At 40.9% G+C, this 13,401-nt stretch overlaps 1 protein-coding gene across 1 annotated transcript in view; it reads right to left on the bottom strand.

Annotated features, from left to right (window-relative positions):
- Positions 1 to 12,551, bottom strand: part of LOC143143519 (cholesterol transporter ABCA5) — a 37,138-nt gene extending 24,587 nt beyond the window's left edge. Inside the window, exons 1-4 of the mRNA XM_076304824.1 lie at positions 12,279 to 12,551; positions 12,124 to 12,221; positions 5,549 to 5,706; positions 1,277 to 1,649 (exon numbers count right to left, since the gene is read on the bottom strand). The gene's annotated coding sequence lies outside the window, so the exon portion shown is untranslated. The remainder of the gene's footprint in view (positions 1 to 1,276; positions 1,650 to 5,548; positions 5,707 to 12,123; positions 12,222 to 12,278) is intronic.
- Positions 12,552 to 13,401: the final 850 nt, after the last annotated feature.

The raw sequence follows: 13,401 nt of genomic DNA, 5'->3' as shown, positions 1-13,401 counted from the left end.
CGTGACTCACCCTGTATAACAGACATCTACATCGAAGAAGCGAAGGATTAAAGTGAAATTCGGATTAAAAATCTTTAAAAAGAGTTGGTCACCGCTCAGGTCGCATAAACTAACGACAGCTAGCATTCGGGCGTTTTTTTCGCAAATCCTTGCAATATTTCCAAGGATAATACCATTGGAACACGATTTTTTTAGAGTGTATAAACATTTTACTAAATTATACATTCTCCATTTTGGAAAACGAAATGACTTTCCGTACAACCCAATAATAATATTATAAAATATCGAAACTAAGCTTCCCTGGGTTGAGACACACCGTATATTCGTGTAATAATCTTCCAGATTAAAAATGGACGATTCTGATGTTTCGTACACGTACGATATATAATAAAACGAAGTGAATCGATTTAATAGCAGTGGAAACTCAACTGATCAGAATAGACGATTACAAAAGTTTCAACGAATACCTTCCCGTTCGAATTCCGTGTCCGTCATCGAAGGTGAACAAGAATAAATAAATAGACGCGCGTTACTTCGACCATAACGCGACATAATAGGATGAATAAATTAGCCAATAAAAAACATCGCATCTCTTTGAAATCTCGCGTCGAACTACCAAACAGCTCATTAGTTGTCTCGAGGACAATCAACAGCTGTCCATCTTCATTTCTTGATATACCCATTGGACCATTAGTCCAACTCCATAAAACATTATAACGTGCGCAACAACGCATACAATACCCGTGACCCTAGAAAGTTAAAAAGTAAACAATACTCGAACAAAATTTATCTTAAAAACCGTTCGAATCAATATTTTTTCCGTCGTTGAGAACAAACAAAAAAAAAAAACAAATACTCTTCTACACACGAGACACTCTACATATCCGTATCATATCTTTCCAAATTACAAATTCTAGTATTTTTGTACACGGAACAATGTACCCTAAAGCAAAGCAAAAAAATAACCCTCGCCAACTAATCCATATCACACTCTTTCAAATTACAGATTCTATATTTTCCGTACACGAACAATGTACATTAAAAACAAAGTAACCTTAAATTAAAGTCAAGGATAGTCTATCGATCGGACAATGCTAAAAGTTTCAGTGAAAAACCTTTCAATCCGATTCCTACGTCCGTCAATCGAAGGTGAACAAAAATAAATAAATAAATATACGTACGTAGACATATATGTATATATATATATATACACACACCTACATACATACATACATAGATTTGCGCGCGTGTCGAAAAATCAATGATTCGGACTTACGTGAATCACGTGCTACTCGGCAGTTATATAGAAAGAGGCGACTCTAATCGGCCGTGCCCTCTCCCTGATCGAAATTGGTAGCGTAGCTGGTGTTGCCAGAGGTACCAGTGCCGTTGCCGTTCCTACCGTACCCGATTCCGATCGATCGTAATTCGCGAGGGGACGTACTACGGACTGCGACAGCGGCATCGCGATGAACGACGACGGTGCAATCGGTGCATCGCCGGTATGCGTTTGCAGTGCCGCTGCTCCTCGCCATCCTCGGTGCCGACAGCGATTACCGACCAGTTCCGAGTCGCTGCAATTCGCCAAACACAGTTTCGGTTTTACGAGAACCGGCTCCCGTGCATCGCTGCTGGATGATCCCTACGCTCTGAAACGAGACCAATCGTTCAACTCTTTAACGCCGAAACTAGCAAAGTGGTCAATTCGACCCGTTCCCCAATCTCTTTTCGAAAATCGATTACCAACGACGCTACTTTTAACGATTATTATTATCATTATTATTGTTCTTTATTCGACGAGTCCAATTATATAATAGAAACAAAGAGTCGTGTACAGTGAGTATTATATTTGTATATATTGTAACAATTTATCTTTTTTTTTTTTTGAAAATATTTATACCGTCTGGTGTACAAATAGAGATAATACGTTCACGATCGGTAGTTTTAGTGTTAGTTTGAACACGATCTCCGGAGTTGTAGATTTGTAATGTTTCTCTGTTCGCAGAGATTGGAACACGACGGTTGTGAAGTTTTAAATAACGTTACCGTGGTTGGTGATATTGTAAAGTGACAAGCACGTTGACGAATCATCGAATCTTTTTACTTTTTACGTTGCGGTTCGAACGAATATCGAGGACTTACTTAAATATGGAAAAGTAGGGTAGAAGTGAACGTTATTGACCAATTCGTAAGCTCGGTCTGATCCGTGAAACGGGCCAGAATTTCATAAGGAGACGGAAAATGATCGATCGATTTCAACGGGAAGAGAAATCGGAGTGCTCGACGCGAGAGAAATTTAAAAGATAACATTTTTCATCGGGGTTAATAATGTTTTTACGAACGAACGACGTTTCAACGTTACCATTCGATCCGCGTCCGCCTTGAGGCATTAAATCATCGTCGCTAATAATCGCATAGGTGCAGTCGACACAATGCTAAACACGTACATCCCTGCGCAAAAGTCACGGAACACTTGGTAAAATTTTAAGAACCTAACGGAAGAATCCAAATCGTCGAAACATTCGTTGTGAAAAATATTTTAGACGCTATTAACAATGCGCGGAATTTTATGTGCGATTATTTGCACAGAAACTCGTCCACATCGTCAATAATAAATCTATTCTTTCGTGAATTTGGCTCTATATCCTCCGTGTGTTTTAAATAACTGTCTTTATTCATTATTTTCTTAAACATTTTTCGTTATTTCAAACACTCGAACGACTAAATATTTATTCTTGTATTTAGCTAGTACCGAACGTATGTCTGTGAATATACGCGAGAACGAAGCAGAATAGTTCGGATAATTTACTTTGTGTTACACAATCAAAATTCGTTAAAATGCGTAAATTCGTAAATGTACGTACGCGTCCAACGAACGATTTCATTAATATTTCTGTACGACGGACTGTTTCCGTCGCTTTCTTTCGTTTGTACCGTCGCATCGATAAATTAACAAGTATTTCGGTCGTAATTGTTGCATCATGTGTTTCTCAAACGGAGACACTGACGTATCTGTGAAAATAGAGACCGAAGACGTTATTGTCAATTTACAATCCGGTGTTTCACGGTCGAACGGTAACGTAATTTTTGTTAAATTATACTTCAAACTAACAACTAAATACGGCGCTCGTTCCAAGTGAAATACGCAAGTAAGAAAATATTTGATAATTCTCTTAATTTTTCTCTTTTCTTTTGTTATCGATATGATCCAAAAAAAAAAAAAAGAAAAAAAAAACTGAACCTAACAATTCGTACAAATAGTATCGTTTGTTAGGTCCCCGACGATATATTGAAGAATTCAATGACTTCGCATCGTGACTAAAAAAATTTTGTATCGCGCAGATTTAACGATGTTCCGTTCGAAATCAATGGACAATTAGTTTTGTCGCAATGAATTCTGGCCCGCTGCGCGCAGTCTAGAATTAATACCATTGTACAGATAACTCGGTTTATAAAGATGAATTTATATTTATAGCGGAACGGTAAATATAATCTATATGTCTGTCCTCGGTCATGAGCGATGATATATTATCGAAAACACCTGATTCAACGATACGAGCCCACGTAACTGCGGCAGTCTATTTTTTTTTTTTATTCAAAATCAACGTTCTGTACGTTACTCCGTCGCTTTTCTTTTTCTTTTTTATTCAGAATTAATCAAATTAAACGTATCGTCCGAGGAATTCAGGTATACGTTTGTTTTTGTTTGGTCAACATTTGGGGTAACAAGATCGACTTCTTTTTCAATTTAATCGTACTTTTTTTCTAAATGCTGGCTCGAACCGAATAAAATGTTCGAAATAAGTTCCACGGTCTGGTTAAATGTTACCGTAATATTCCATTAGACGCGATACAAGCTCATCAGTCTTGTAACGCGTTTATTTATAAAATGTAAACAAGGGGCGCGACCGCGTACACAGTAACGTCGTTCGTGTACGAGTACCTAAATTTCTCGATCGTTCGAAAGTGTCCAAATTCGAGGTAAATAAAAGTTTCACGGATAAAAGTAAATCGCGAGAAATCCTCGAGCATCCACGCGGTATTAGATTTCGTAAATATATGGGCTCGACGATCGATCGGTTAAGTAGCATTAAGGTTTTATACAACTCGAGACATTTAAATGTTTAAATCCCCGAAAATGTCCACGGTGGTGATTCCCGTGACTCGGTTACAGAAATATCGTCGAAACAGTAAAGCGTGGGACATTTGAAAAATTTAACAGTCGAAAATGCTACACGAGAACAGTACGTCGAGAATTTTTCGTTTACAGATTATACGGACTGTACAGCGGAACAGTTAATGTTTTTAACGGTTGATAGTGAAAACGCGGATAAAAAAAAAGACAGACCTTGGAGACTCCGTTACGTTTGACAGAGAGGCAGTTCACAGACCTTACGACTAATAATAGACGAAGAAAGAAATGTACGAGAACAATGTGTGCAGTAAACCGAAGGTGAAAAAAAACTTGTCCATAGTGTAAGCAGTTATAAAGAATACTTCAGAACTGGCGTCCATTTCTTTCTCAGCAGTATGAATTGCATTTTTATCGATTCATGCGAAATAAAATCTTTATACGAACGAAACGATCATTTCTGGAGAATTCTGATTGATAAATCGAAGCTCGATCCGGTGATACTTTCCGTGAATTTGTACCGCCATAAACGCGCTGAAGCGGTCGATCAACCATCTGCCAAACATAAGTCGAAAGCACGTCTACGCGTATGTGTCACTACGAACAAGTTTTTTTTCCCCTCCCATTATATTTATATATACCTCAACCTGTCAGCGGAAACAAGATATTGCTGTCCGAACACGAACGTCGAACTGTTCGCGAGAACTTTTTACGCGTAGAATACTTGTTAACAACTACGTAAGAGGAGATAAAAAGTACACGTAAATACGGGTCGAAAGGTGGGTTAATTTAAAATTACTGGAAGTAAAAGAAAAAGAAAAGAAAACGTATTCGAGCAATGGCGGTGAAGAGAAGTATTCTTCAACTTTGAAACATCCTTCCGCTCGACTATACACTTAAGATCAAAAATATTCAAAATGTACGAACCTCCAAGTTTGTGATACAACGAGAGAAGTGAGAAAATACAGGAGCGTTCGGTCGTTTGTGTTATAATAGCTTTGATTATAAAGAAGAAAAATATACGAGGACGTGACGGGTCAAAACAGACCCGAGGAACTTACCCACGGTTAAGTATCAAAAACTTTCCAGGGTTTCTTTCAAAGACCAATTCTTTTCTTTTCGTTCAACTCGTCGTTCTATTTAATCATAGGTACGTTCTTCGGGTCTTTTACGACCCGTTGCGATTTCACAGCAATCGTTTTTTTTTTTACGATTGAGACTATTGTAACAAATGTTACGCGATGCTCCTGTGTTTCCTTGGTCCTCTCGGTGCAAAATTAAAAACACGGATTTCGTACATTCAGAACATTATCGACCGAAGGATCTTGAAGCGCACAACGAAGAAGATTTTAAGGTTGAACAGTGTATTGGTAAAAGAAAAACGACAGAGGATCGATGCAGGAATACGTTACTCACATTTGGCCACCGAAATATCAACCCTGGTCGACGTACGCGATCCGACGAGCCAGAGACCAGGGAAACGACGATTTTCTTGCGCCTTTAAACCTTTCCGCTTGCTCCATCCATATGGATTACGTTCGAATAAAAATCGAATGGAAAAGTTTGCCTCTCATCTGCGAACGAACATCGATGGAACTTGTTATCCAACGTGGGAACACATTAATTCCAAATGAAAATCGATTTCGTGCAAGAATTAAAGCGATTCTCGCTCACGATATATATTCCACGGGGGTGCGACACTACGCGTGATTCACGATTCGATCAATTCTCCCGGTCTAAAAATAAGTCGATCCGTGGAATATACTTTTTTTCTCTTTTTTTTTCGCAAGAGACTTCCTTTCCGAGAAAAACGACTTCAAAAGTCGTTTGGGGCTCGCGACGCAACTTTTGGGGTCGTTCTTCTCAAAAAAACTGAACATCGCCTGATAAAATGTTACGCGATGATACTCGTTTAAATTTCAATAGATTTGTCTCGCTTAAATTTCAATGATTCATCCCCACCGTTCGCCCCACTATTTACTCGGTATCTCGAGTCGAATGTAATCCGATCCTGTGACAAAAAAAAAAACATTGAAAAGATTAAGCAAGTGTAAGCGAGAAAGAAACACTGCACCGAGAAGCAGCAACGATCGAACTCGTACGCTTCAAAGAAACGCCGCCGCGAATTACGGATGAATCATCCGGATTGCAAAAATTTTCATTTCCACCTTTTTTCATTTTATCTTTATAACAACGGTGTTAACAGATCGGTGAGATCCTCCCGGTAAAAATGAGCCCAAACACGGCGCAAATCGGAGAATGTTTGCTACTATTTCATTTTTGTTGCTATTTGAATATTTAAATTTATTAAGAATACAGTTCGTCCGATTCACGTCGTGTTTGGACTCATTTTAATCGGGAGAACCTCGCCGATTCAGTGGTACTGTTATTGTAAAGATCTGGTAAAAAAATGAAAAATTATCGTTTCTGTAATCGGATTAGAGCGCGTAGGACATTCGTTCGAAATACTCGAGATCGAATATCCCTCTCCTCCTTTGTCGAGAGCCTCGAGACAATTTCTTGAATAAAATCACCACTTGTTCTCCGTGATAATTTTCCGATTTACTTAAATTTAAACGAGTATTTGTTTATTCGTCTCCATATACTGGAGACAAACGACAGAAATCGGAGGTAAAACAGTACAGCTTCGCGTACATCGTGATTTAACACTAATGCACGATAAAAGCGAAACTATAGGTGTAACTCGAAATTACCTCGACGAAAATTAAATATTAAACGTAGAAAATCAACGTCAATGTTCAATTGTGTCCAAGAAAGATATGTTTTAAAAAATGACGAGTCTGGTAGGTTTTACGCGATTACAATCCCGAACCGACCAACAAGCAGATACATATCTATATATATTACGCGTCGCGCAGGATATCGCGTTTGTACGCGCACTGTTACATTTTTTATAAAGGTTTCCTTTCTCCGTATCTACAAAGGGTGCGCACCCTCGTTTGTTTTCAATAATAAATGAAACACAACGGACGTACGTGGATATAAATAGTTGCGATTCGGATATAAATACTGGTATCCTCTTTTTTCCCAATTAGACGATTTCAGTCGTGAACAGATGTTACCCAACGCAAAGACCGTAAATAATTAAGCTCTCCCGATAATGACGGAAAACCTAGAAATTGCGAACTCTAATCCATCGGAGGCGGATTACGTTTGACAAATAGTCGATAGAATTATCGAGTCTTTAATTGTTGCAAAATGCTATCTCGTCTGAACGAAATTTCTCGTAAACGTTTACAAAAAACGACGAAGAAATATATTTTAAAAAGAAGCGTGGAGAATAATAATTTCTTTGGTATATATTAATCCCGTTGCGTATTTTCGACAATATTCTATTGTAAAACGCAACGCATTCCGAGGTAACGAGATCGATCCGGTCCGAATAATTGTCTGGAATTCGGTTACGAAATACGCCGAGCAGTGTCCTTTGTTGGTTCACGGTTGCATCGGTACTGAGTACGGTTTTTGTTCGTTTGGAAGAAGAGGCTGGGAAGCTCTTAATTGTATAATTTTGCGCGAGGAGCACGATACGGTGGCTCTAACGAAGTGGATCTCCCGCGCGTATCCACCGGATGTAGACACTTGCCGGCGTATAAATAATAAATACGAAATGCACGGGAGGCTCTGGCCAGACATGCAGGGTCGTCACCCCACGATACGGAGGGTTGTTGAGGAAAGGAACAACCGACTAGACGAACCGACGCCGTCGTGGCTTCCACCCACGTCGCTTTTCAATCATTCAATAACGATTGATAACATTTCTCAACGGATATCCGACGATACTTAAAAATGTTTAATATACGAGGTATTACTCGTCCCGATTATCCCAATAATCGTAGAAAAGCTGGAGATTAAATTTATTTATAAATATTTCAACGTGTCAAAAATTCGATCGAACGGGAGGACGATTCCTCGCACAAAAATAAGTGGCGCGTGCGCATGCCCGACGAAGCGATAGAAGTGGCTCGTCGAGTGCGCCGGCGCAGGACATTCAAATTTGTTTTTCTCGAGGGATCAGGCGAAAAAATTCTATCCCGAATTTTCGATTCGTTTTCTCACGGGAGGGGGAGGGGGGGGGGAATATTTGTATAATTTTGGAAATATTGATTCGCAATACTTGGAATTATACAATTTAGAATTATGTATACAATTATGCAATTAAAATTTACCCAAAAAATTGAAATGTTCTCGATTTTCTTACGGGAATTTTATACTTTCTTCGGTGAACCGAGGTTGGATACCCCGGGGGAGAGAAATGGACAGCTCCCCAGAGGCATGGTGATTTATTTTCAAAATTTAAAAAGAATCGAATTTACGTCACGGTTTTGAAAATTTTGCTTCCACGGGCGTATATGGCGCTCCGCGATGCACGAAACGTCACAACCGTAGAAATACGTAAAGACGATTACGCGCACGCACGACTTGTATTTTCGATGTGCGTCATAGAATACCGATGTCATAATGAGATGTTTACAAGGAACGAGGAACGATACGGGTGACGAAACGTAGACTCCTCCGAGACTCCTTTCCGCGTCGCTTGCGTGAAAAGCAGATAAAGAATCGTTCATTGCGCAATCGTTGCGCGAATCAATCAAGGGAATTGATACCATTATCCCCGGAGTTCATAAATATATATACATATGTGCAAAACCCTCGTATCCCGTAAATATTATACACAGCTTTTAGGTAGCGAGAACAAATGCAAGTAGCGTTAAGGGCTTAATAAAAAAAATAAAAAAGTGTACAAAATTAAACTGGTGGGAAAACACGTGGAGCGATATCATTGTTTGCGATGCAATAAATTAGAAAGTGGCTCAACCATTAAGCTATTGCAAGCAAAAACGCGTAAATTACCTCGATCGCGTTTTAAGATAATTAGATTCCAATGTTGGATTCGTATATGTATACATCATTAATCTGTCCGTGGTTTTTTCTTTTCCTTTTTTTTTAAATTCGCCTACACTACTTTGGACTTAATAGACTCTTGGGCTCTTCAAAATAATTGGAGGATCGGTTAAACGACTCTGACACTTTCTCAGGAATCCGATGCTTTAAGAGCCCTAAATTGCGGTGGAAGTTGGTTGTTCACTGAAAATATTACTGTATTTAAATGGGCGGCGTTTATTTTTCTTTTATCAATGATACCCGACTTAACGAATTTCCTCGAAAGTACGAATGTACCGTGTTTGAAAAGATATCGTTTTATGGTCACCATCGGTTAATGAGAATTGAAAAAAAAATTGAAAACTTAAGAAAAAGCAAATAACTGTGCTTTTTCGAGTAACCCGGACAGAGGGTGTGTTTTTCTGTTTTGGGGTGAAAAATGTCACGACGACAAAGAGAAACGAGATACGCATAATGAAAGAATAACGTGGACTAATATCGAGAAGACAGGGGAATAGGAACAAACCAGCACGTAAGCGTATAATCTCGAAGCACTACAAAGACCCTACGAGATTACTTGTTGCGGTGCACTCGTCGCGCACGTATCCAGGATTTAATCGCATCAGACCGAAGTCGCGTAAGCCGCAGACACAGCGAAAGAAGGTTTCACGGTACGAATTCCCTGTCTTCGCGGTGAATACAAAAACTATTAGCGTAAATTGCACAGTAAAAGTCACGCCGAAGTCAGAACGCGCGCGCGCAAGAGAGAGAAAGAGAGAGAGAAAAAAACGAAGGAAAAAAAAAACAATACCATATGTTGATCGCTGTTGGCAGTTACGATAACCCTTGATCGCAGACACGATCACAGCTCAAAACCGCAACATGAAAAATAATTCTAATAGAACTGGGAAGAAAACTCGAGGATTCTTCGCACAGATTTCCATCTGGAGAAACGGTGGATGAATGGATTTCTTGAGAATCTCCTGATCATTATGGATTCACCATTGGGACGTCCTGAAAGCTCCGATCGCACGACCTCGTTTACTTCCTCCTATGAAAGCGCTCGTTTGTCCGTTCGCCAACTTTGCTCATTATCCCCTGTTACTTCATCTTCCCACCACGTAATACCTGACCTTCCGGGTACGGTAAGAAATTAAAACACAACGAATAATGGTAGATAATTTGCCGCGACGGAAGCAAAACGAATTCTTCATTGTAATCCCGTAGAACACGAATAAAACGATAAGATCGAGAACGTTATTCCGTGTGTCCCGCCGGTGTGGAACACTTAATTGGAAAACACGAAGACATTTGCATCGTCGCTCCCTCTGTACGGATCTATTAATTCAATTTGCGTCAGTCGTTATCAATTCGCTCATTTGTCTACGTTATCGCTTTAACACATTTTCTTGCTACCGCGGATGCAAAGAGATACACGGGACTTCACCGAAATCCCAAATCCTTCGAGACAAATTTTAATCACTTTCCTTTTATACGACCGTTTCCGTTCGGTTTCAGAAGAATCGAATTTCCTTCTGTATTTAAACTAACCACACGCATTTGTTTGCATTGTTCAACCCTCGTAGTGTTCTCTATTGCTGACTCACCGCCAGATAAAGCGGGAGTCGAAAAGCATAATAGCCCGATGAGAGGGAGGTGGGAGAAAGGCTCGACCATCGAAAGCAAAGAAACATCGTTTCCTTCCGGAAATCCTTAGTTAGATGGGTGTTCTGTGTACCGATTAATTCGGGTCGCGAAGCTTCACGAATCCCTCTATATTTTTCTCTCCCTTCTCCAGCCCGCTCCTCGATCCTCGCGAAACAAAGGGTTAAATTATCAACGTACCAATCTTTCACTGCCACTTCGTTTGTCATCGCGGTGTCGACGTTCCGTGCTCCGTGCGCACTTCGTGGTCGTGTATATCGATCAGAAACGCAACGAAAACCACTAGCCCCGTATATGCAATCACGATCGTACAATTTTCGTGTATCTTACTCGTTCCTTGTTTCTTTGCTTGCGTCTCTTTCCGTTCCACGAGTCCCGTGAGAGGGAGAAAGAGAGACAGGGATAGTACCCACGTCGAGTCGGGTCTATCGACCGGTGAGAATCGGAGGGCGAAAGAGGGTCAGAGACGTGGAACACACTGAAAATTTTGCACAATTACGGTACGCGTATCTACACACAGGTCGGCACAACTCTTGCACGAGCTTTTCGCTGTTGCAGATGCGTCCGTTTCTCTCCGGTCAACGAATTCTAATTCATTTAGGACGCGTTTAAAGCGATTACCGCTTCTGTACTAGCATGCAGAGGTCGCTAAACGTCGCACCCGTGCCTCTGATAATAATCCGTTTAATCGTCCCTGTCATTAGCATCTTCGTGGTCGATCGGTCGTTTCCCCACTCGCAATTAGTCACCTCCGATCATGAAATGGAAGTCGAATCGCCACAAAAATCCACAACTATTCCCGAGATGGACTTGGTTTCGTTCTCGCGTTCGTTGTACGGACGGTACAATGGCTGAAATTGATCTACCGCGGAGTCTCGTTTTTCGTGTAAACTGCTAAACCGTGCTTCTACTTTTCTCGATATCTCAACGATTTAAAAGCATATTTTAGAAAAATCGTATTCATTTAACCGATCGCGATCAACGAAACCAGATAGTATATCCACTCCTGTTTTCGCATCCATGATATTTTTCGTCGATTAACCTACGGTAACATCGTCGATTACCGGAGTGTTCAAAGTTCCGGTTAAGGGTTCGTGTCCCTCTGATCGCAAAATACACGCGCGCGCGCGCGCGCGCGTGCACGCGGGCGAAAGCGGAAAGCGCAACGAAGCGGAACAAGCGGAGAAAGACAGCGTAATAAAAAACCACGAATATAACAATATCGTAGAAGGGTCAAATAAAAAAAAAAAAACAAGTTTTATCGCGTCATAAATTACGAAACGAAGAATTGCCAGACGAGTTAAAAAAGCAAGGAATAAACGTGAGAGACAACAAGAAAAAGGCAGGGTGGGGTAGTACGATAACAAAGGGAAAAGGGGGTAAAGACCATAGTTGTATTATCAAATTCCTAGCCCTGTTACCTTTCTTCTCTCTTACTCCGCACCCTGCCCTCTCACTCTCTCTGTCCCTCTCATACAGCTCCCGCTGCACTCCTCATGAAAATCGATCCGCTACCGGCCTGGACAGCAGTCCACGTCAAATAACTTGTAAGTGTAACCTCGCGATGAAACTTTACCTTATTACCCCTCGCATCGGCCGACGACCGTGTTATGCGAGGATCCCCACGACACAAGTTACAGGAGCTCATCGACCGGCGTAACGAGTTCTCTTGCTTCCAACCGCTATTACTATTGTAAACTTTGTTACGACACTGAAAGAACGGACCTTGTGAACGATAAAACTGACGATATCGCGGTTTAAACGGCCGCTAATACGACAAAACGGAGGCAAATCGCAACTAATGGCAATCTAAACGCGTACCCGTCGGCCGACGACGCCAGACTGCGCGAGAGCGCCACCTTTCTTGCCTGTTCTACTTCATCCCCACCATTACCCGTTGTATCGTTTTACATTCATTGTCTCCCTTTTTCGCGTTCGACCATCTCTCCTTCCGTCCTCTTCTGTTTCATCCACCCTTTTATCTGTACTTTTCTTCCATTCGGTATCTGATGTTTCATTATCCAATTCTATCTGCTAGTTCCTCGCAGTATACTCCATATTTCTATTCTTAATTACTGCTTGCTTCGTATCTCTTTCTCGTAACGTGTTTCACTTATCTTTCTATAACTTTATTTCTGTTGCATCCTATTGTACCATAATTTCTACACTTTTCTCTGTAAATATATGTATTTCTTTCCTCAGTGTATCTCGTTTCCTCGTCGTAGCTTTATTATAATTCTCTCGTGTCACGTTCATCTATCTTTCTCTCTATTCTTCTTACCGCGTTTCCATTCTCTTCCCCTTCCTTCGTACTCTCTTTCTCGCCCTCCAGCCCGGTCATGACTCGCACAGGCGCACCACACGATACCGCCGCCGTGAACAGGCCCGCGTCTGCGTTCTTCTAACGTTCTTTGTCCCTCCAATTCTTTCTCTATTTCATCCTTTTCCTTCGCTTCAAGACCATTCGTTGGAGTAGCGTGATCTGGAGGGAATTACCCACCCTCTCGCATTGGGTATACGTTATGCCGCCTGCCGACGTCAGCCGGCGGATGGCGACACGCGTTTCCATCCTCTTGCCGCCATCGTCAAGGGACGTATGACCGTGCAGGGGTAAATTATGCACATTTGACAAAAACGACATTTCTAATGTATATATTCGATTCTTTCGAATAACATACGTTGTCTTTACCTTCATATTG

This window comes from Ptiloglossa arizonensis, chromosome 2 (assembly GCF_051014685.1).
Source record: "Ptiloglossa arizonensis isolate GNS036 chromosome 2, iyPtiAriz1_principal, whole genome shotgun sequence".
Classification (NCBI taxonomy): domain Eukaryota; kingdom Metazoa; phylum Arthropoda; class Insecta; order Hymenoptera; family Colletidae; genus Ptiloglossa; species Ptiloglossa arizonensis.
This window is presented reverse-complemented; position numbering and strand designations above follow the sequence as displayed.